The sequence below is a fragment of the Polypterus senegalus genome, chromosome 9, assembly GCF_016835505.1.
Source record: "Polypterus senegalus isolate Bchr_013 chromosome 9, ASM1683550v1, whole genome shotgun sequence".
NCBI classification, from domain to species: Eukaryota; Metazoa; Chordata; class Cladistia; order Polypteriformes; family Polypteridae; genus Polypterus; species Polypterus senegalus.
The window spans coordinates 56656954-56681574 of record NC_053162.1 but is presented as its reverse complement, the minus strand read 5'-3'; positions in this window follow the sequence as shown (position 1 = coordinate 56681574).

Sequence of the window (24621 nt, the reverse complement as noted above, 5' to 3'; positions counted from 1 at the left end):
CCTATGTATTCTTATATTTTCTCATAGCTATTTTTACTATGATAATCACAGTCCGACAGAAGGCAAACAGAACCCCAACACCATGTCTAGCACAAACATTCATACTTCAGACTGCAATTAGGAAACTATTGGTACCATAAAGTATGATTGTGGCAGGGGCTGCATTAGGAAAAAAAGAGATATAGGCCTGGAACTTGGCAGAAGTGTCCTCTTACAGCAGAATATAGATCTCAAAGCCTACAGCTAAAGCCCCATAAGAGATAAATATTCAGGAGAGCATTTACTTTTCATTCAGAATAACTACTAGTGAAATGTAGACTTATCGTCCTAAAATAAAATGCTTCAAAAGGCTAGACTTAAACAACAGTAAAATCTCTGCTTGTTGTTTACAAACTTAAGAACTTACAATCAGTGCCAGTTTTATACTTGGTGAAGCCCTAAGCTAAATAAAGCTTGCAGGCAACATGTAGAAAATGTTACACAAAATTTTCCCAAAAAGGCAGTGGCATCACCGGAGCATTTAGTGTGACTGAAGATCTGGGGGATTCCCCAGTAGAAAACCTCTCAAGATTGATGGGTCATGGTGTGGCCTAAGTCCTCAATTCACCAACTCCAGACCCTAGTAATTGTTTGTCAACTTTTCCTTCACCATATTCCACTGGTTTTGGAACAGGCTAAGAAACTGAGGGTCCCCTGCTGGCTGCAGGGAACCTATGCATCCACTCATTTTGCTTATGCCTTGGGCCAGCGCAGCTTACACTTGATTATGAATTATGAACACTTATGTACTGTGCCCTGGGATTAATAATAGATTGGATTGTGGGGAACATGCTTTATTTACAATAATCTTTTCTGCCTACCAGTAAAATAGCTGCCAAGCTGCCATTACCTAAAATGTTTTGAATTTCTAGTGCATGACAATTATCAACAGATGGGTCTGTGGGGACCATGCTTTAATTATGAAAAACATTTTTGCCCACCAGTAAAGTGCCTATCAGGCTGCTAAATCAGGTCATATGCTTTTGAATAAGACCAAGATCAAGGTTTTAGCCCTATTAGCTCACAACTTATCTCTTGACTGACAGACAGACATTAGCATTTTATACATATTAACACATATTAGTGAAACAGGACAGTGAGGAGGGTCCCACCCAGCTCTCTACTCCTGACATCACTCTTCCCCCTCCCCTTGGCCCGCAGCCTCGGCCTTGTATTAGCGCAAATATATCGCTCCTGCAAGCGAACTATGATTCTTAGCGCAATGAGAGAAGTCGCAAAATCAACCAGAATAGTCAAGCAAATTATAGAAAAAAGATCTAAATCCATTAAGTAGTTCCCTCGTTTGCTAACTAAGCGGAGATAAGGTTACGCCCTGAGGCAGGCACGTGAGTGAGGAGGGCCCCGCAGCCCGATGAGTCTCTCTCGGATTCGCGTTAATAAATTGGAACTGCAAGTGAACTATGATACTTGATGATACTTAGCACGATGAGAAAGTTGCAAAACCAACGAAAATGTTCAAGCAAATTATAGAAAAAAACCCGATCTAAATCCATTAAGTAGTTCTCTCGTGAAAAGCAGACAGACATACAAACGGGTCTAAAAAAACTATAAGAAATTTTGTGCTTAGACCATGAAATTTTTAAAACCGTTTCTTAGCAAGCACCTATGGGTCAAGGGTAACCTACATGCCAAATTTCAAGTCCCAAGTCCTCATGGTTCGGGAAGATTTCATGATGAGTGAGTCAGTGGTATTTGGCTTCTACAGTACATATGTAGATATATAGATTTACATTGGTCAGTGTATTGTTGTTTTACTTTGACAGTATCACATATTTTTGTGTTAATCAAAGACAAAATCTTCACTTGTGGAGACTATTTTGGAAAGGCAGAGTTACTCGAGAATCAATTCATCAACTACATTAACAATACGCTTAAAGCAGCTATATTGGCATTTTTACTTATGGATCTATTTTTAATTATTTAGCCATTAAGCTTCATTAGTTTGGACTAGAAAGTAACATGGAACAGGCCAAAACAAACACATGTATTACAGACATTGTGAAAATATACCAAGAATTAAATAAAATACAACTACCCAATAAGTAGATAAAATGTAATAAGTATTGCATTTGATTAATGTATTTTTCCTCAATTCTTTACACAGTCCAGAACCAAGAGAAATTGTAGATAAAATTATTTTTAGGGTTTAGCTTTATAGAATTATTAAGTTTAATTATCAAACTATTTTGTAAGTTGTCAGTTTTAGAAGATAATCAATATTTTATTGGTAATTATTATAATATGGAAAAATATTAAATAATCTGCATATATTATTAAGCATTCATTAAGTTAATTTAATTCTATGTAACTAAACTGTTAAAAGCTGTAATCAAACACATGTAATCAAATGTTAACAAAATTCTAACAGATTGTTTACTTCATGTTCTTTGCCTTTATAGCAGTAGCTTCTATTATTTAATTCATTTTAATAGATTACCTGTTAAGCATATGCAATATGTCATCTGTAGCCCCTATTGCTCTTAAATATAAATGGAGCATTTATTGAATACATTTTTTTATTGCCAGAAGGATGCATTAACAATCGATTCAACTAGAATTAACTTAAAACATAAAGGCTTATAACTTAAAACACAATGCTTTATTTTAATTATGACAGGAATTTCTTTATAAGCAGGCTACATACATTTTATTATTTCCTCCCAGCATTTAAAGTTCTGAATACATTAATTATTGTTTATCGAGGCATATTTTGCTGAATTTGTTTCTTTTCAGAGCTTCAAAAAACTGCAGTACAGCTTTTTCCATATTCCAGTTTCAGCATGCCATCTCACATTTTTATCATTTCCAAACCTACAGCTACACTATTGTCTGTTATGGCTAATTATAAAAACAGAATTGAGTACAATGTTCACTTAAGAACATTTAGTACCTCAGCATGAGACTAAGGAAGTCCTTAATGTCATTACTCATATCAATAAATTGTATATCTCTGTTATGGAAGACCTGTTGGACTCAATAATTCTCACAGGGAACAAAAAGAAAAGCATTTAGAAGAATTTGATCTGGCTGCTGGCTAAGTACTTGCAACCTCATGCCGAGATCCCAAGCAAACTCATTCTTGTGTGAAACACAGAAAGCATTTTTCATTACTAAATGCATTTGGGGCAAAAATATATTCACTTGATGTAGTTTTGTGAAGTTTTATGAAGTTTTTAAAGACATTTTTATATCACTTGCTTTTGTAGCATTTGTAGTATGTATTGTTATAATTAAAATATGGTTGTAATATTAATATACTGTTCCATTGTTGTTCAAATTGAGTCCATGTATGCATACTTTAACCAATTTTACAGGAGCATAAAAAATAAATCTTCTATGACCACATGTTGTTAAATTAATTCTCCAAGATCTTTTTATCCTTTTTTCTGTACTTCCTGTGTGTGTGAGTTTTCTTCCCACATCCACAAAGATCTGCAGGTTAGGTTATCAGTGAATCCAAATTGGTCTTGTGTGATTGTGAGTGTGGGGCCTGCAGTGGACTGGCTTTCTATCCATGACAAATGATGCTGTAAGGATAGGTGCAAGCCCCCATGACCTTGAACTGGATTTAGAAGCTTTGAGAATGTTATTTTATAACACTAGGGGGCTTTGCCCCCTGCTTGCAACGCTCGCTAAAAGCCTGCGCTACGCATCTGCCACTTTGCATCTCTGCTGCTCGCGTTGTGAAGAGGGGGGCTGAACGCACCCCAAGTAGACGTGGTTGCTCCTCCAAAACCCCCTCTTAAACGTTGATACAATGGGAAACAAATACAGTTTTTTTTTACCTCCTGTTTGCTCGATCAGCTGCTGGCTTGCTGTTCCTGCTGCGTCTTCTGCATCTTGCACAGCACTTCAAACATTTAAAAGCTTGTACAGAAGCTGTCCTTTTGCCTTACTGCCTTGTCTCTCTTCTTCCCCAGATATACTCTGCTTCTCTTGGGGGTCCCGCTCCCGAGGTGCACCCCTATGAAGAGGAACATTTTTTATTCTTTTAATTGACAGACAGAACGGTCCCCACCGACTACACACGGTGCTCAATTCACTCCTGAAAGAGACTTATGTTTGTTTGAAGTGTTTGAATAACGTTTCTATCTCTAAAATCTCCTGTGTATCTGCAACTCTGTGACCCAAGCATGACAGCGTATGTTGATTTTACTTTCACCAAACAACAAATCTTTCAATTCTCGCAGATACGCCTCTTCATTGGGAAGAAACACTACTTTTCCCTGATGGCAACACGAATTAGACGATCTACAAGTCTCCGACTTAAAGTTTAAATCCGAACAAAATATTCAATCTCTTTTCACTGTTCCATTATTTACCGAGTAATTATTACCATTTGTTTTGCTAATGTAATCTTTACTCTCATTTTTTTGAGAATTTCGAATTTTCGACTTCCATTATCCCTAACCTGCTCTGCATGTGTATCATACCAGTGTTTTTGAATTCTTTATGACGTTCCACTTTGTCAACTACTCTTTGTCTTTTATTTCCGGCCCCGGGCATGGTTAAATCTCTTGACACAAAGTCCCATCTCACAGGATGTAAAAGTGTTTCTCTGAGAAAGTCACGTCTTGTCTCTCTTCCCAAGATTTTTTTTTTATTATAATAGAGAGATGTAATTTATGTAGAGCCCTTGATCAACACAGAACCTCACATAAATTCATAACAGATTGTCAAAAGCCTGTAGAAGAGTCGGAGACGTGGAAGAACATTGTGTGGTCTGATCAGGGACATGGAGTGGGTTTTGCTAGTGAAAATGAGCAAATATGTCAATGTAATAGGTGTCATTGTTTAAGGAACTGGTTACTACAGTTTTGAAAGATTATTTTAAAAGGACTGGCAGAACATGTTAGGAGTCTGAAGTGTGAGGTGTTGTGTATCAAAAGCATCACATCAAATGCATTACTCGTTCCAAATTGTAACACAATAAAAATGTGAAAGTCCAAGAGGAATTAATACTGTAATGGCTTACTAGAATGATGGTTACTTTCAGTTAGATAAGCCTAGAACACTTATTTATTCCCTAATCTGTCTTGCTACAATCCTGTCACATCCTGCGGCTTACAAATAACAATGGAGATTATAATAATAATGGAGATTTTTGTGTTATTATCTACACTTTTGTACCTTCTCTGTTTCTCTCACTGTCTACCATTCATGGCAGGCCCAACATCTAGAAATCCATAGATAGCACATCACTGAGTTATGTATTCAGTATACTTGGCTTTCTGGTAAGGAGGTAAGTCAGTTTTTGTTTTATTTTTCTTTTCTTAATGGAAATGTAGTTTTTCAAAAAAAATTGTAAATTGCAGCAGACCAGTCACTCATGTTGTATACCTTTAAACCCTAAAGAGTAGAAGTGCTATTTCACCTAATTAATATACTGTATGTATTATGCAAAAGTTATATGTAGTAAATTACAACACAATCTTTAATTTGGGTATTCAATTTCAGAGTCACAGGGAGCCAAGCCTATCCATGTAGTACTGGAATCAAGTAAGATGTGGGAAAACAGTAGTTGACAAACAATAGAATGTGCAATTTTAACACAGGAATAGGATTTAAACCCCAGATCATTGATCTGTGAGACAGCAGTTCTAACCACTGTGTCACACATGTAGAACATTGTGGTACAATGCATCAGTGGGGTAGGAATTGATAATAATCAATAGGACATCTACTCAAGGGGGACACCAATAAATGCTGGAATTAGAAAGATGCATTTTAAGTTGGATAATTAATTATAAGTCTTGGTTTTGGCAATAAGAGTAATTAATCAAATAATTTGGCAAACCTCCTATTTTATTTATTTTTTTCTTTCTCTGTTTAATGAGGCAAGTCTATCACCTTTAGGCTTATGTTACGGTAACTGAGGCACACTTGTTAGAAACAGAAAAATGCAATTTATTAATAAACACAATGATAATAGAAATATGATAACTGCATACTTAGGTTGACATATAAGACAGGAAACAGACAAACATATACCACAGAGAGACTGTTTGTTTACTGGCTGCTACTCTGGGCTCAAGTGGAGGATTCTTCTTGTATTAAAGTACACTTTTCCTCTTGCTGTGTGGCCCTTTGTTTGTGGTTTTCTGGGATGGCTCTTTCTCAGCTTGCTTTCTGCAGTTACGCCCTTTGCTTTGTAGTCTGCAACTTAGGGAATCATTACTCTTTCTGGCACAAGAGTTTAGATGCTAACGTTCCCTTTCCCTTTAAAGTAATGGTTGTTTCTCAGCCATTTCAGCACACTGGCACACAATGTGGCTTGGTAGAAAGATTGTCAATTTCTGATCCACAAAGAAAAAGGGGTTGTCAAGTTCAGCTTCCTTTAGAGAGGGAACAGCTTGTCTGTTTTTCTAGTTTCAAAAAGCAGATTTCAGAAGGTCATTTGGCAGAGTGACAGCACAGTTTTCCCCTGGGGCAGAGTGCCCTATGAAACCTCTTAGAGTTTCCTCAGAGATTCCTTGAGAGATTTGGAGTGTGTCCTGCATTCCCTCAGATTCTCGAGGATTGTGCAGACCTCTCCTGATTGGATTAAAGTCACTTCCAGGTTAAAAATCTTTGTGCCCTCATAGTTGTATAATGTCTATTAGAGTTATCACTCCTTGAATTATGGGTCTTTCTTCTTGCTTGAATCAATTTTTGGACCTTCTGGCTCAAAATGTCAACTGAAAGGCCTCTGGAGAGATGTTTGTTCAATATCTGATTTAAACCTTTGTTATCAGGAAAAGTCCAGACAGATCCCGGTAAAAATTGGAGTCTCGTCACTTAGTCTAAAATGCAAGTGGAGGAAGGCACAGCTATATTCCTGCATCCCCGTGCAGTTGCAGGGCTGAGTGGTCACAGTGTCATCAATGTGAAGGCAAGATAATTGCTTGATTAGGTTGGATTGCAGTCAGTACGTTGCACCCAGAAGAGCATAAAGGGAGCTGTGAGAAAAAGGACCAGAGGACAAGAAAAAAGAATCAAGGTAGTAAGAAGGAAGAAAAGAGTGGAGAACAGAATCGGTTGGGGCCATTCTGGAGAGAATGTGAAGAAACGGTCGAGGAAACCCCATAGTGGAGTTGAGTATGGGGCTCTCCAGGGGTCGAAGAGAGGATAAGTATCGATCTAGCAGATGGCATAGCAATAGAGAAAATGGAGTCAGGCTCAGTGTATCCCAGGGGATGCTCAGGGATGGTGGGTAGAATGGGAGTCGGAGGACAGCTTACGCTAAGATCTCGGTCCCACTGAGCACACCTGAGAGATACTGTAAGCAGGGCAACGTATGAGAAAGAGCGCTGGACAGAAGATTTACCGGTGATTCTGTCTTTTGATTTTACCCTTGGTTTTAATTTAATATGTTTTTTATTATATTTATTTGACTTTTAACTTCCTCAATGGAGCACTTGTTTTTATTGTAATTGTTTATTGATGATTTTTTCAAACTGTACTGCACTTTTGCATATTAATTTGTGTGAGTTTGTACATTTGTGCCTGTTATTGTTGTTATGTGTCCTCATTGTCCATCCTCGGTACATGACTATTAATGTCCCAGGTTCAAGAGGAGTATGCCAGCTGCAGGGTAACACAGACATATTTAATACCAATTTATACAGTACATTTTAGCAACATTAATAGATAATTAAAGGCTTTGATTTTTTTCATTTGTCTCTTCCAGCATACCAGACATGGTCATTTAAATGTGAACACATACAGCAAGGGAAGACAGAACAAAGAAGCGAGAAGGAGGTAACAAAAATATTATGTAGAAAGAAGTGAGAGAAGGCATCAGAGACACTTACCGGAAATATCATCACCAGACTTTGATACAAGACACCAGATCTGAGGTATTCATAACAGAATTTCTCATCAAGATGATGATCTTCTAAAACAATAAGGAAGAATGAAACCAAATAAAAAAAAAATACTATTAGCAATCAGTTCATCTACTTGCATTCATTAGATGATGTGCTAAATTAATGTTTCATTAATTAAACAACATTGTGTATGTTTTTAATTTTTCTTGGTGTTCATGAGGCTTTAAAATTCATCCTAGTATTATGTTGAGAGTTTTAAAATCAAAAGAATTTAATTCTGCAGTCCGAATATTATTTAGAGCTTCCATTTTGAGGTTAATTTTATTTTTCTATGCCATTTTGGTTTGACAATGGGCACCATCATCCATTCCCATAATGCACTGGGGTCTGCAGAAATTGTGATGTCATTGGTGATTCAGTATAAAGATTCCCTTCAAACAAGTCTGAGATATGGGACAAACCTAGTGACTCATTTTATTTGATATTTTGTTTACTGGTCATTGAAACAAAGCTACCCTTTTTATTTTTAGTTTACGATTTGGCTTTCTTTTTTGCTTTTTTTCACTTTGCTTTGACTCTCTGTTCTTTCTCCTGCATCTCACTTTTATTTTCTGGAGTGGCTTTCCTTTTTACAGTTAGTGCAGCTACCTGTTGTGCCTGAGGAACTGATTTCAAGCAAATCTTCTATCACTGTGCTTCTCATGCCTCCCGTCATTTAGATCTTCAATCGTTTCAAAGGACTTGTCACTAATTGTTTTGTAACAGTTAGGTATTAACTGGGATCCTTATTCAATAAGCAGATATACTCTTTACACAGATACACAATTTCTCCAAAAAAGATGATTAATATTAATATTTACATAAAAATGGTTTTATGCAGACTTACAAGTGAACATTTGTGCTGAGCCTTATTTCAGAAATATCATCTATGCTTTATTAAGAATGAACAATTCATGATTTTAGCAATTTATAATACTCTGTTGCCAAGAAAGTCCTGCTTAATTTTTAAGTCACTTATAGCAGATCAATAAACTAAATATTACAATCTTAAAAAAAAAACTCACCTCAGACAATACAATGTTGTGACTGTGTTTACAGTATAGTGAACAATAACATACTGTAAGTTAATTTTGAATCTACAGTATACATTGCAGTAAAAAGAATCTTTGCCCACTTTCTGGTTTCCTCTACTATTGGAATTTTTTTAATGCTAAATGATTTTAGGTCTTTAACCAAAATCTAATATTAAATAAAGGTCATGTGGGTAAAGAAATGACAAATGTGTTTGTTATTAAATTTTTATTAGAACAAAAATACAATTAGAAAAAACAACATAATGTATTTATCAATCAAAAATCATATAAAGACCCCCCTCCACAAACACACAACCAACTCAGCTTTGTCAATAAAAGGGATGCGAGAAAAATAAAAGGAAAAAAAAGTCCTGCACCAACTGAGGTGCAGCTGACAACTTGTTGATAGGGACACTGGGTGACCTGTTAATCAGCGGCACAGAAAGTTCAAAAAGTAACAAATTATTAAATGATGATTACCATCTAGCGAGTAATGCCAGTTTAGATGTAATGGTGCCTACGGTGAAACATTTACATTGTAGGTGAAAAAGTAAGTGCACATAGATCCAAGAAGAAAAAAGATATGAGGGATATTTAAAGATAAGATCTTAGAAAGCATATTGGACCAAAATAAAATAACAGGAAGACAGCTCCAGAACATGTGGATAAAGGTTCCAGGAGCTTTAAGAGCACCAGAATTACATAAAGGGCTGTGATCTAGTCCGATGGCAAAACACTTTTGTGTGATAACACATAGCCGGTGCACAACTTTAAACAGAATGTGTTGGAGGTTAAGACTTTTGGAGAGCAAAGACATTTTCTTAAAAATGGTTTCCCAGGGCAGCGGAGGAGCAGAGGCAAAAATCAAGGGGCCAGTTAAAGCAAATAGAGGGGAGACGGTAGTAAGCTTTATTGACAATAGCATAAGGGGTGGAAACTGAATTATTGCTAGAACATTTCATAAGATAGAGAATGAGGGAGAGAAGAAGATATTGAAATACACATGTCATTAAAACTTGTCTGAGCTGAAGGTTAAAAAAAATGAAGTACAAAGATAGAAATTTTTGAATGCAATGAATGGAATGAAAGAAGTCATCAAAAGTGTCACCCAGTAAGCTTTGACCCACATGTCTGATCAGAAATCCTAAAAGATTCATTATAAAAAAACAGGAATGTGGGAGTGCCAAGCTGGACATGGACCTAGGTGCCTCTCAGCTTGGTACCAAGTCTTATACGCATAAGAAATTTCAGTGAATTCAGGCTTCTTCAGTTTTTTCATATGTTGCCATGCTGCATCCTTATGCTAAAATCATCCATCCATCCATCCATTATCCAACCCACTATATCCTAACTACATGGTTACAGGGGTCTGCTGGAGCCACTCCCAGCCAACACAGGGTGCAAGGCAGGAAACAAACCCCAGGCAGGGCATGCACACACACTCACAAGCCAAGCACAATTTAGAATCGCCAATGCACTTAACCTGCATGTCTTTGGACTGTGGGAGGAAACCGGAGTACCCAGACGAAACCCACGCAGACACGGGGACAATATGCAAACGCCATGCAGGGAGGACCCTGGAAGCGAACCTGGGTCTCCTAACTGTGAGGCAGCAGCGCTACCCATTGTGCCATTGTGCTGCCCTGCTAAAATCATTAAAATTATTTTTTCTCATTAATTAACATTCAATAAAAAAGGAAAAAAAGTATGTCAGAAATGTATACAAAATTATTAAAAGAAAAAAACTGAAATATCACGTTAAGACAAATATTCAGCCCTTTGCTCTGACAACTGACATTTTGCACAGGTACATACTACTCTATTGAATGTGATGTTTCTACACCTTGTTTGGAGTCCAACTGTGGGCAATTAATTTGATTGGACATGATTAGGAAATGCACACACCTCTCTGTATAATGTTCCACAGCTGAAAATGTGTATCAGAGCAAAAAACAAGCCATTAACTCAAAGGAACTACCCAACAAGCTTAGGGACATGATTGTGTTGAGGCACAGATCTGGAGAAGGCTACAAACAATTCCTACAACACTGAAGGTTCACAAGAGCACAGATGCCTTCAGATGTTTTAAATGGAAGAACACTGAAACAACTGTTACCAGAGCTGACCACCTGACCAAACTGAGCAATCACGGGAGAGGGGCCATGGTAAGAGAGGTATCCAAGAACCTGATGGTTACTCTGGCTGAGCTCCAGAGAATTTGTGTGGATAAAGGAGAAACTTCCAGAAGAACAACCATCACTGCAGCACTCAACCAATTCTCCGACGTAAAAGACATGTGGAAGCCTACTTGGAGTTTGCAAAAGGGCACCTAAAGAACTCCCAGACGGCAAGAAACAAGACTTTTTGTTCTGATGAAACTATGATTAGCATCATGTCTAGAGGCAGCCAGGTACTGTTCATCACCTGAGCAATACCATTTCAACGGTGAAGCATACTTTGTGGCTGCTTGTCAGTGGCAGGGACTGGGAAACTAAACAGAGTTAAAAGAAACCTGACTGAGCAAAGTACTGAGATTTAATTACGAAAATCTGCTCCAGAGTGCTATGAACCTCTGATTTGGCTGAAGGTTCACCTACCAACAGGGCAATGACCCTAAGCATAAAGTAAAGACAATACAAGAGCAACTTAAAGACAACTCGGGAAATGTTCTTGAGTTGCCCATCCACTCAATCAGACATCTCTGCAGAGACCTGAAAATAGCTGTCCACTGATGGTCTCCTTTAATCCTGAGAGAGCTTGAGAGGATCTGCTGAGAAGAATAGTGGAAAATGTCTAATTATGCACAAGACGACTCCATTCTGTGATTGCTGCTCAACAGGCCTAAAAAAGTATTAAGTAAACAATCTGAATACTTGTGTTAATATGATATTACAACTTTTTATTTTGAATACATTTGCAAACATTTCTAAAATCCTGCTTTCATTTTGTCATTCTGGGGTATTGAATGTTGCTTGAGGTGACAAAAAAATAATGTAAATGATTTTTGCATAAGGGCAGGGCAGAATGTGAAAAAGGGAAGTGTTTTAAACACTTTCTGAATCCACTGTAGATGGTCATATTGACTAAACTGCAGTTTAAATTTAGGAAAAGTGGATGGTAAATCAGGAAACATTAAATTATATTCTACTGAAAACCAAAATGGGGGTGGTATGCAGGATGTAGTAAACCTGAATCATAGAAGGTGAAGAGTAAACGCCCGATAATACGGCTCTTTTTGGAAATGACGCCTGCATCAGACCTATTCCAAATTAATGTTTAATGTAAAGATTCTTAAAGTTCCAAAGAAAATGGGAAAGGAGATTACAAACGTCAGACACACAATTTGAGTTTAGAAGTATGGTGCTAACGAAATTAAATGGCAACAACATTAATTTTAGTAATTGTCAACTGTGATAAAGTGGGGAACAACATTTTAGTAACTGCAATCCGTGAATGAAAAGACAAAGGAAGAACAGTCCAGACATTTACAGAGTCTGTCCCTGTGTATAGGGTACACTTTAACATTTTCAACTGATAGGTTTCAGGGAAACGGCCCAGGCCTGAAAAAATGTCTTGCTGAACAAGAATGAAGTGTGTTCTGGGAAGTCTGAAAGACTAAGCAGGACCTTTAAATGTTTTGCATAATTACTCATTTAGCAGCTTAGTGTCAATTCAGTTCAGTATTTAGTTCTGTTTTTAGTTTACTTTTAATTTAGTTGGTGTTTTGTTACAAAGTGGAGTGTCTGGTTCCTGTCTTTCTGACACTCTGAGAGGAGCCATGGATATTTAAATGGAGCTGGCTATCTGCTTAGCTGCTGGACACTTTCCATGTAGCACTGTCTCTGGGATGAAAACTTTCTTTTCACTTTTCAGGGATATATAATCTGTAACTAAGAAACTGCAATCTGGAAACTGTCACCTGGGACTGAAGGAAGACTGAATGAACCCACCCAGGTTGTATATTTTTTTGTATTGCTTATATTTGCTGCTATTTTTTAATATTCAAATAAATATAATTTATAAATAACAAGCTTAAACTCAGTGTCTCCATCTAATTATTGATTACAAGCACTGCAAGTCATTGTGCTCCTTAAGGGTACAATTCTATGTTGGTGGTAACCTGGGTTGAAGTAAACGAGTGGAAATAAAAGACAGCCCCAGTCAGTGATTAAAGGTCCCCTGGGTTGAATATGCGGCATACAATAAGGACAGTGAAACAGGTAAGAGATCATATTTAACAGTTATATTGCTGGTTTTGACATTTTTTTCCTAAAATATCAATTCAAAAAGTACCTAAGAGGTTATATTGGCAACTTTTGTGTTAGGTGCATATTATAGGTGATCTAATAAACATTTAATCACCCCTTGGAACATTGCTGTACTTGAATATAGTAATGTTTTGAACAAAAATAGAGATTAATACCAAGGCATTTAAATTAGGTCACTATCGGGATGGACAGAGGAAGAATGGACTGTAGGCAGTAGCACTTCAAAGGATGAATGGCAAATTTAGACCAATTGATTTTGACTAATGACTCAGAAGAATTAAAAAAGATTAAGAACGTGTGGTTGATCAAATGGAAAATTGCTTAAGAAAACCAGAATTTTATGAGTATACAGAGAAATCTTATAGTTAGTGTTGTGAAGGCAATTTCCAGAGACTCGAGAGAGTGAAAAGAAGAGTGGAGAAAAGTCATTCTTGTCCAGCAACTTTGTTTAAACAGGGAGGATGGGAAATATTTGAGTTTGTATGCCATATGGCATTGAGAGAAAAGTGGAAAAATTGAACCACATTAATAAACCACCCTCCAAACCCCATTTTTCCAAAGCCTGCCATAGAAAGGCCCGATTCATATGATCAAAGACCTTCTCCGAAATCCTCTGAGAGGAGAGTAGCTAGATGAAATATGGATTAGTAATATAGACAAGGTAGCATATATTGTTCCACTGTAGTTTTCTCATTCCAGAAAATGTTTTTTCTTCTTCCCTCAGTATATGTGGATGATTTTGACTTTCTGACAGAATTCTTTTTTATTGATGGTAACACACCTGTCCATATATTTAAAGTGAATGACTTTCATTTCACAAAAATGTTCCAGCAACACCTTCATTCAGCCTTGACGTTTTATCAAGATTATTGATGTTTTTGTGATGAACTCTGGCCCTGTTTCAGATGCACCAAATTGTGTTGCCTTTTTTCTTTACAGTCTGAATATGTATATATTTAAACTTTTTTTTTTACTTTTAACGTCTGTTTCCATATGTTAGAAACTCGGTTGTACAAGAAAATGTGAAAGAAGCTGCATGACCACTTATGGTTTTCTGACAGCAACGAGGCCTTCTAACTGTCTTTTAAAGAGTTGTGATCTAAGAGTATATCCTCACAAATTCTCTACTACTCTAAGGAGACAATATTGGTTTAGAATTGATACATGAAGGTATATGTTGTTTACTTCTTGATAATTCCCAGTTGAAATTGATATGTTATTTTGTTTTGGCAAACAATGAGTATGAGTATGAGTACAAAGCAGCAGGAGATTTATTGCAAAAAAACATTGCAATGGCATATTTGAAAGTAAAGGGCAACAAGTCAGCAGGCAATATGATGCAACTCTGTTCCCAGATTTATCAGGTATCTTAGAGTAAGAAAACAGTCCTAAATGGCTCAAAAAACTCAGAGTGAGGCAAATTTGGTCCTACTCTTAGGTGTAGCAATACCATATTTTTATCAGTTTTCCCAATTTAGGAAACTACTCCTAACTTCAGTAGGATTTTGGAGCGCTCCGGAGCTTCCTGAAGATGGCATTCAGGCACAGATCGACAAACATGTTCCGGGAAAGGCAGAATGTTTTGAAAATGCTGTACAACAACTGGGTTGTAAAAAGGTATCGCTTTGACAGAAATGGTATAATATTCATAACAAATCTTGTACATCACATGACTGTTCCGTCTATGGGAAGATGCCATGAAAGTTTTGGTAACATTACATTCTTGAGCCACTGGAAAAATACAGCAATAGAGATGTCTGGGGTATGTCATCAAACATTTCTGAGATTTTGCACCAAATTTTAAATGTCATAACACATGAGGTAATATGCAGATTAATTTCCCCCCCACTCCACGTTATACAGGCTTCATTCTTGTAGATCACTGGTTTTCTTGGAGTTATTGGTGTGACTGACAGCATGCATATAAAGATCATTGCCCCAAGTGTGGATGAGCGTGCATATGTGAATCACAAGCAGTATCACAGTATCAGTGTCCAGGTGGACATGGATGTAAATTGTATTGTATAGGCAGACTATTACCCTGAATATAGGAGGGACTTGATGGGTGATTGACACTGAAATGTCACAAAGGTATGCTGAGCTCTTCATTCCATGAACCCCTAGAATATCCATGTTACACTTCACCAGCCCAGAAAGGTTGAAAAAGGCAGACGCAGGCTTGTGGCTCATTGAAGGTGTGTGGAATCACAGATATAGACAGACACCTTAAGCTATTCGGGAAGATGACTGGAAGAGCAAACACAGTTTCAATAATAGTGCAAGAACTGCCAAGGCTTGTTTCAGTTTACTTTACGAGGTGTTTCCTTTGGCTATAACAGCACGAGGGTGATTCTTTTGAAAGTATGAATGTGGTTCATTCATTGTTAAATAATAATGCCCATGATTGGGCTTTACTCTCATTTGGTGTCTGTGTGGGTGATGTTTAGGTTTTCCAGAACTGGCACACTTCTCCTTGAACCCAGGACATTGATATTCCTGACCAAGGATGGACCAGGCAATGAGGACACACAGCAAAGTTCTTAGAGCCATTATTTTCAAACAGTGAAGTGTCCCAAAAACAAGGTGTAGTGCAGTTTCTTCATTACAAACGTCAATAAATAATTCATAATAAAAGCAATGATTCTTTAGAAGTTAAAATGGAAATAAATAATCCAACAAACTGTCCAACTGAAATCCATCACAAGCTTTGGTGCCTCCTCCTAATTCATGTCTCTGTTTCTCACCCATACAGTCTGCTCACCAACAGGAGATGCTTTCCAACAATTGCAGTCTGCTCTTTATCTAGCTTGTGTCGACACTGCCATCCCCCAATGTTCCACAGGGACTCTGTGAGCCTTGATTCCTTCTCCCATCACCATTCCTTAGTATCCACAGGATTTCCATGAGACTGTGTGTTGTGATCTTCATGAGATGGGTTTCCATGGCCGAGTAGCTATACACAAGTTTGAGGTCAATATGTGTTTTCATGAAGTAATGAATCACGCTTCACTATCTGCCACTCTGATGGACATATCTGTCCTTGGCAGATGTCAGGAGAACGCCACTTTCCAAACTTCATAGTGCCTACTGCAAAGTTTAACACAAGATGAATAATGGTCTGGGGCTGTTTTTAGGAATTTGGGCTAGTTTCCTTGGTTCCGGTGAAGGGTACTGTTAATGCTACAGCCTGTGCAGGCTCAGGGGTACATGAGGGTTGGATGCAGCCCCTTAACTGCTTTCATGCTTCTATATGAAATGAAATCGAAGAGCTGCATGGGGGCCCTTGGAGATTGGAGTACATTCAGACTTGTATATGAAATTGAAGTGGGGAGGGATGTCTCTTGGAGATGTTAACGTATTGCCACATCCATAAAGACATGGAAGAATTTTTTTTACATTTTAATAAATTTATTAAAATCAAATCACATTCCATACAAGCAAGTCAAGTTTTACAAAACTAGGTTCAAAACAAATCAACCACTATACCTGAGAAAAAGAGCTAGGCCAACAGAATAAAATTTTATAGTTGGAAAAATAAGTAAATTAATAAATAGATAAAAATAAACAGAATAAAAAAGGTAAGAGAATCCGCTTCTTCAATTTAAATGCTTATTCTAAAATGTTACTGATTGGATCCTGCCATGCTTTGAAGAAATTTTGTACAGATCCTCTAAATGAGAATTTGATTTTTTCCAGTTTCAGATAATATATAACATCAGTTACCCACTGACTTAGAATAGGAAAGTTAGGATTCTTCCAGTTGAGCAAGATAAGTCTCCGTGCTGATAGCTAAGTAAAGGCAATCACAGTTTGTCCTTCTCCACTTTAAGCCCATCTGAGAGTACACCAAACACAGCTGTTAATGGGTTAAGAGAGATTGTGACACTAAGGCTGTCTGAAAGGCATTTCAAGATTTTGGTCCAGAATGATGTTAATTTGGCGCACGCTCAAAACATGTAGCCTAGTGAGGCTGGAACTTGATTGCAATGTTCACAGGTTGGATCTTGCCCTAGAAACATTTTGGACAATTTTAAATGAGACAGGGAGGAATTCAAGTGGCCTACACAGTTGTCTGATCTCGGCTCTATTAAACACTTCTGGGAAGAATTGCAACACCAACTGCAAGCCAGGTCTTTCATCCAATATCGGTACCCGACCTCTCAAATACTCTTTTGACTGATTGTCTACAAATTCCCACTCTCAAGTCTTGTGGAAGTTTTCTCAGAACAATGGAATCTGTTATGGACAAAAAGAAGAGGTCAACACGTTATTAATGCACATATTTTGAGATGGGATGTCCAACAAGCTAATATAAGTGTGACTGTCAGGTGTTTACAACCTTTTTTTGCCATATAGTGGAAATGAATGACATTTAGGAAACATTTTTTTAATCAAATATTTAAAAGCCTTTCCTTTTCAAAAATATCTTATATTTTGACTACGTTAGTGTTAGTCTATAAATTGTTCACATTGAAACTTTCAATAAAATAAAATAATTCTGCTTTTGTTCATATTTACCTGAGAATAGCTGTGTCCTTAAAACTACCTAAGAAATGTTTGGTTCTTTTTTGAGGCTCTTGGAATTGATAAGCTTTGGCTATATTTATTCAGTGTCCTGATATCAATTTAGAAATTCATTAGTGAATATAAGTGTGGTTTCTCATTCCCTGGGGCCATAGGCAGCAGCAGGGCAAGTAGGTCAGCACTTTTCCATACAGAAGCTAATGCCCAATAGACTGAAAATCCTCATTTAGCCTGAGGATATATGGCTTAGCTTCAGCATCAATTGCACAGTCAGCACAGGAATTCCTGAATAAAGGCATCCTCTACTATTCAAAAATTAACTTAATATTAAAAGAAAGCTGTTTAAATTTAAGATGTGCACTTAAAGCAAAACCACTACTATCACTTATACGGTGTAAATTACATAGTCCACTCACAGATGCCAAAGGTATATTATAGTTGCTGGCAAATCCTGATCATATAAATTTGAACAGAAAGTTAAAACAATCTATAACATCATGCTAATAAAATGTAATTAGTTTTAGATAAAGCCAGGAAAACATTATTACTTTTTTAAAAATAAACAGATTTTGTTTTGAAACTCAAGATATATTTGTCTATTCATCATTGTGTGTAAATACCACACTAGGAAGAAAACAATTACTGTATATCTTTGTAGGAATATTGAGTAATTAATCAAACAATTTTGTCAATCTTTTTTCATATAATTTCATGATTAATGTCAGTGCATTATGAAAATGCAAATATTGAATAAATCGAGTGTATATCCTATAAAAACTCATGTATATTATACACACACACTCATATATATCGTTTTTTAAATATGTAATTTTTTGTTGCTTTGAAATTAATTATACTTCTAACCAGATCTCAGACATGTAATGAACAAGGCCCTCCATTTCTTAACAAAGGCTTAAGATTTTATGAATATATCATCCTCATTTGTTTAATCAGCTATTTGATCTCTTTATTTGATAGAATGATTTGATAGCTGACCTGAAGATTTTAAAATTGCAGATTCAGACACAGCCACCAAGCTGTTCGATGAAATGCATCCTGTTTTATCCATATTTTATATTCCTTTATCCTGTTTCATACATTATTTTATTATGCTTTATAATGCAAAACCACCAACCAAATACAACTTTAATGTCACTCTCTGAATGTAATAATCGAATTTGGTTTTTTACCCAGCAAAGAAAGTTTGAAACCAACATCCAGAAATGAAAAATTACAACTTAAGGCAGCCCTTGAAGCCCCTTTCACCTTTCCACAGTAATATATAAGCTTGAAATTCCTTTTTTCTGTATTATAAGTCAGTGAACATGATTAAATCTGGTTTTACTCTGAGACTGGGACAAATGAAAAAATGTTAATGACCAAAAAACTTGAAATTCTGTGAAAGATGGTCTAGGTTTTGAGAAATGTGCCTCTGTGCTGATATCCTCTGTATATCCCATGCCTAATAAGTTCTTCCCTTGTGCCTAAAATCGCTTTTAGTCAGAAAGCCAGGACCCAGAACAATATTGTACTGTCTTGAGCTTCATTTGATTTTAATACTAAAGAATTTGCATACTTAGGTTGTCTTTGATGTTTCTATATCAGAGAATTGAGTAACTGTGGGAAACCCATACACCAGAGGTAATTTCTGACAATTTAAAGTTGATAAAAAACTACATTTTTAAAATCACTTTTCATCCCAGATTAAACAACATGACATATAGTGGAAATTAAAAAAAGGTCTTTAACATTTAATTAGAAGTTAAGAAATTATTCATGATCATTTGCAGAGGGCCATAATCATGATATGAATACTTATGAGCTCAGGTTGCAAATTCCATTTTATGATATAAATATGGTTGCTTTGGATACTATTGCTTAACTACAATGTTGCATGTTTAAATTGAGAGCTGAGGTAGATTACCTTATTCTGGTCACTTTCTAGGACCTAATAACCTTTTTCAACTTGAATATTAAAAGTGAACCAATCTAATTATATACAAAATATTACCGACTTAAGCTGTTCATTTATATGAATCTCTATTACATCATGTTATGAAGCAATAATCCAAAAGCATTATATTGGCATTTATTCATGACATATCCATATGCATAACTAAAATCCCATAATTATCCATTTTTGTTATTGCCTATTGTTACTATGCAGATGAGAACACAATGAAATTTACATATATCTTCATATTTTTAGTATTATCATAAAAAGTCATCGAGCTGTCTGATATTTAACATAATGGTGTTTAGTACATTGTATGCTCTTTGGAGACTAACTGCTCAGTGTGGTTGACTGTGTGCAAATTATCAGGCTGTGCATGTTAGACATTGTGATGGCTAGACTCACAAAACTCAAAAGCCATCTCTTTTCCTTCAAGGCTAGGCCTCAAAGCTCCAATAAGGACCTCTAAACCTAATGTAGACCTAGCCCTGAAACTCAAGAGGCAGGCTTGTAGCTGCTCACATACAAAAACAACACCAAACTTACAAATTCAAAAAGGGAGAGGAGAATCATGAAAAATAAAAAATCAACACTCTTTGATATGCTAATTACAGAGTTTATTGACCAATTATCCAATAATCACAATCTTGAAACATGAGTATAAATTCCAAAAACAAAGAGTCAGAAATGTGAAATAACAAAATGGAAAAATCCATATCCATATGGCTGAGAGTTGGACAATAGTTGTGAAAACTAATATTACTGTATAACTAATGCCTCACCACTAATGCTGAGGTCTCTCAGATTATTTGTAACCCTGAAAGTGGTCCCTCAGTTGCAATATCAGGGGCTCCTATCCCCTAATGCTCATTATACAGAATACAAAGACAAAACACAATAAACATCGAAAACAAAATGCTTAATAAAGAAGACAACATCACTAAAAGAATAGTAGAATACAAAAAGAAAGAAAACAAAACCATATTCAATAACATAAAAAGAAGAAAAAGCTGCCAAAAATGCAACAAAATAAATAAATGAAAAGAAACTACAACCAGTGAGGAATAAATATCACATACATAAGCACCATGTTGCAAAGGCATTCTCAGTTCTCCTATTTTGCAAATCAGAATTTCATTCTTTGCTTAGATCACTGAATAAAGAAAATTTCTGAAATGCTCTGGTTCAGCATTTCCTATTCTTGCATTTCCTGTTCACTGTTCATAGGGGAGTCCATGCCTAACCTAATATCAGAAAGAAAAATCACCCTTTGACAACATTGCAGTGCCATAGTATTTCCTGCCATGATTTTTTAGATCATCTAAAAGATGTGTCTCAGGTCAGGGAAAAACAGGGTATGTTATCTGTTAAATTGAAATGTCGCAGCCACTTATGTGTTTCTTGGGCATTCGACTGTAGGAGCACATTGGACTTTAGCTCTAGTGGATCATATAGGGTGAAAGAGTTCAATGTACCCATGGTTGCAGCAAGTTCAATATTCCCCTGATTTGAGCATCCCATAAATGGTACCTATAAAGTGGAAAAAATAACTGTTTCTTGCTAAGAGTAAATGGAAAGAGTATGAGACAAATCAAACTGTATGTCTGAGAAAGAATGAGAGACTTTTGAGATTAAAAGGAGATAGAGGGGTGGGATTATGCAGGTGACATAGAGTCATATCATCTACTTTATATGATTTCTTCTTTGTGAATACTTTCTTGTATGTACATTTGTTTCAATGAAGCCATTATTTTATGTTCTGACTTCTTTAAAGTACCAAATGTATGTTAACATGACTGTTACCAGGCTGCATATTTCAAGTCAATCGTCATCTACAGTATGATCCATGAAGACTATCATAATAGGACCTCTGTGAAAGCCCTGGATGTGCAGACAAACACCAAATAGAATAATTGTTAAAACAATTCTCTCTGTCTTCTCTTCTGACTGGAGATCATTTGTAAGGCATAAGATGTGGACTGCACTCAGTGAAGAGTGCTATATAAAAATAAACTGACTTAATCCTTCTCTTTACTATTCTTGCCATCTGGGCACTTTTAAACACAATGTAGAATTGTGATTTAATGGATACATTTACTTTTTCTAATTAATCTGATAAAATGTCAATGGACTGCAGCAAAGTGTCAGACTTACTGGAAGAAAGTCAGGATAAATAATAAAAAAATCAAATGTCAAACTGAATATACTCCAGACTAGATTTAAACACAGAGGATACACTCATTAAATCACATCTGAACACAAGTATGACCAGTGGGATATCCCGAATAAGGCCAAATCATTTATCTATAGCATAAATGTCAAAAACAAAAATTTAATAAAACTGTAAAATTTAATAAAAATAAAAGAAACAATAAAAAAGACATCCCCCTACAAACAGAATGTTCAAGACCAATAACGCCTGAGCAAAGCTAACAGCTGACATAAGCAGTCAAGTAACAAGTCACTTAAAAGCTATTATCTTATTCGGCTTTTAGACATTAAACCTTAAAAAAGAACCGACTACCAACAAACTGATGTGTCTTACTAGACTTACTCCAAAACCATAATTAGAAATGAGCCAACTTGATGTAAAATGTAATTATAAAAAATGGGATGGAAGCCTTCTTAAACAGCTTAATGGTCCAAAATAATTAATAAAAACTAAATTATAGTGTTCCCTAAAGAATACACCCCACTGGTGTAAATATTAATGGCATAACATATTTACAGTCACACACTCGGGGGATTTAGGGAAGGAAGGAAATCAGGGTTAAGTATGGAAACCCATCTAGGTAGGAGAGTGTGAAATCTCCAGACAACAAACATTCCAAGGAGCAGAGACCTAAGGGCACAATTACTTGGGGAGAGAAATATTACCAGCTGTAAGACTGGGTGATCTTAAAATTATTCTGAGTAGATTAATAGGATTTTGTTTAGTAAAGTGTTACACTAAATTAAGCTTGAGTGATTATAAAAACTGTTTCTGCAAGCTGACTAGACTTTCTACTATATGCATGTTAGGTCGACTGAAAACTCCAAACTGGACCACTGTAAGTGAGTATTGATGTGTGTATTACTCTCTATAAGGCTAGTCCCCCATAACAGGATAGTTTCTATTTTGTGTCCAGTGCTGTTTGGTTGAGCATCAGCTCTCCATATCCCTGAACAGGAGGAGCAAGTTAGGAACTGGATATATGCAAAGCAACAAAGAAAATGTAAAACAAATATATATATATATATATATATATATATATATATATATATATATATATATATATATATATATATATATATATTGTAAGCTGGAGGGGTGATCGCACCCCAGGAGGACACAGATGCCCCTGGGAATACCCTTGAAACACAGTCTACCTTCACGTTTCTCCTTACCCTTCTTACTTGCGCTATAACGCGTAATAAAGACCTCGCGCGGTACTCCGCTGACTTAAAAGCCTTGTGCAGTGCCTGTCAGTTTTGGAATTGAATGTTTTGCTTTTATCTCTCTCTCTCTCTGACATTCTCTGCTCCTAGCGGAACTGTCATCTCTGACTTGTCATGGAGCACGTTTAAGTTTTTGAAAAAGAAACAAATGTTTGTTTGCAGTGTTTGAATAAAATTCCTGTTTTTTCTACAACCTCCTGTGTCTCTGTGTGAATCTGTGACCAAAGCGTGACAATATATATATATATATATATATATATATATATATATATATATATATATATATATATATATATATATATATATATATATATATATATATATATATATATACATATATATAGTGGCAAGCAGCTGTGGGTGGTACCCAGCCGGGATGCCCAGAAGGACCGGAGAAGGGCTTACGTCTCCTCCAGACCACTAGGGGGTGACCGCCCTAGTGGCTTTGGGGACCACAGGAACAGAGCTTAGAAGCTCATCCCTATAGGAGCCTGTGGTCACTGCCAGAGGGGCGACCAGATGCCTGAGGAGCCCTGGCCCTCAGCACTTCTGCCACACCCGGAAGTGCTGGGGGGAAGAAGGCCAGGGACACCCGGAGTGCTTCTGGGTGCACAGACAGCACTTCAGCCACCCCTGGGAGGGCCGGCAGAAGGTTATCAGGAGGCACCTGGAGCTCGTCCGGGTGAGTATAAAAGGGGCCACCTCCCTCCATTTGATGGCTAGAGTCGGGAAGAGGAGAATTGAAATGTTTGAACGGACCTGAGAAAGAAGGGTACTGGAAGGGCCTGGACTTTTGGGAAGTACTGGGATTGTGTTTGTCATCATTGTAAATAATAGAATGTATAATAAACGTGTGTCAGGTGTCCACCTGTCTGACAGTTATAAAAAGTTTAACACAATGCCAGATTTTCTTCTTGAATAAAGCAAGCATTCTAAGCATTATTTGCATATTTACTGTATGCCACTTAGAGGTTTTACAAGCTAGTAAATAAAGGCATAAAATCCATTCTAAATGAGACAACCACTGAAGAGATGGCCAAACACATATAATACCGTGGTTTATGAGATAGTAAATAAATGCATAAAAATGAATTCTAAATGAGAACAACACTAGACAGATGAACAAACATGTATCATATCTATCTTCATTTACTTTTTGGTAGTCCAGTAAAAAGAATGAGAGACAACAAAAAAGTGAAAGTGGACCTCTTGGCATTTCACAAAATGATGTTAGCTTTAACTAATTTGATACTCTAAGGTTAAAAAAGGTACTTTTATTTACATTAACCAAGCTTAACCTTTGGAGCCCATGTGCTGATGTGTACAATGTATTATTTGCTTTACAATATACCCAGTTTAAACTGTTTAAACATGGTTTTAGAATAAACAGCATACTTTTTTAAAAACTTATTCATAGATCAGTTACATTGTGAGTGATGTTTTTTTTCTTTTTATGTTATCATTTATTTGACTAATATGACTGTAAAGCCATGTTG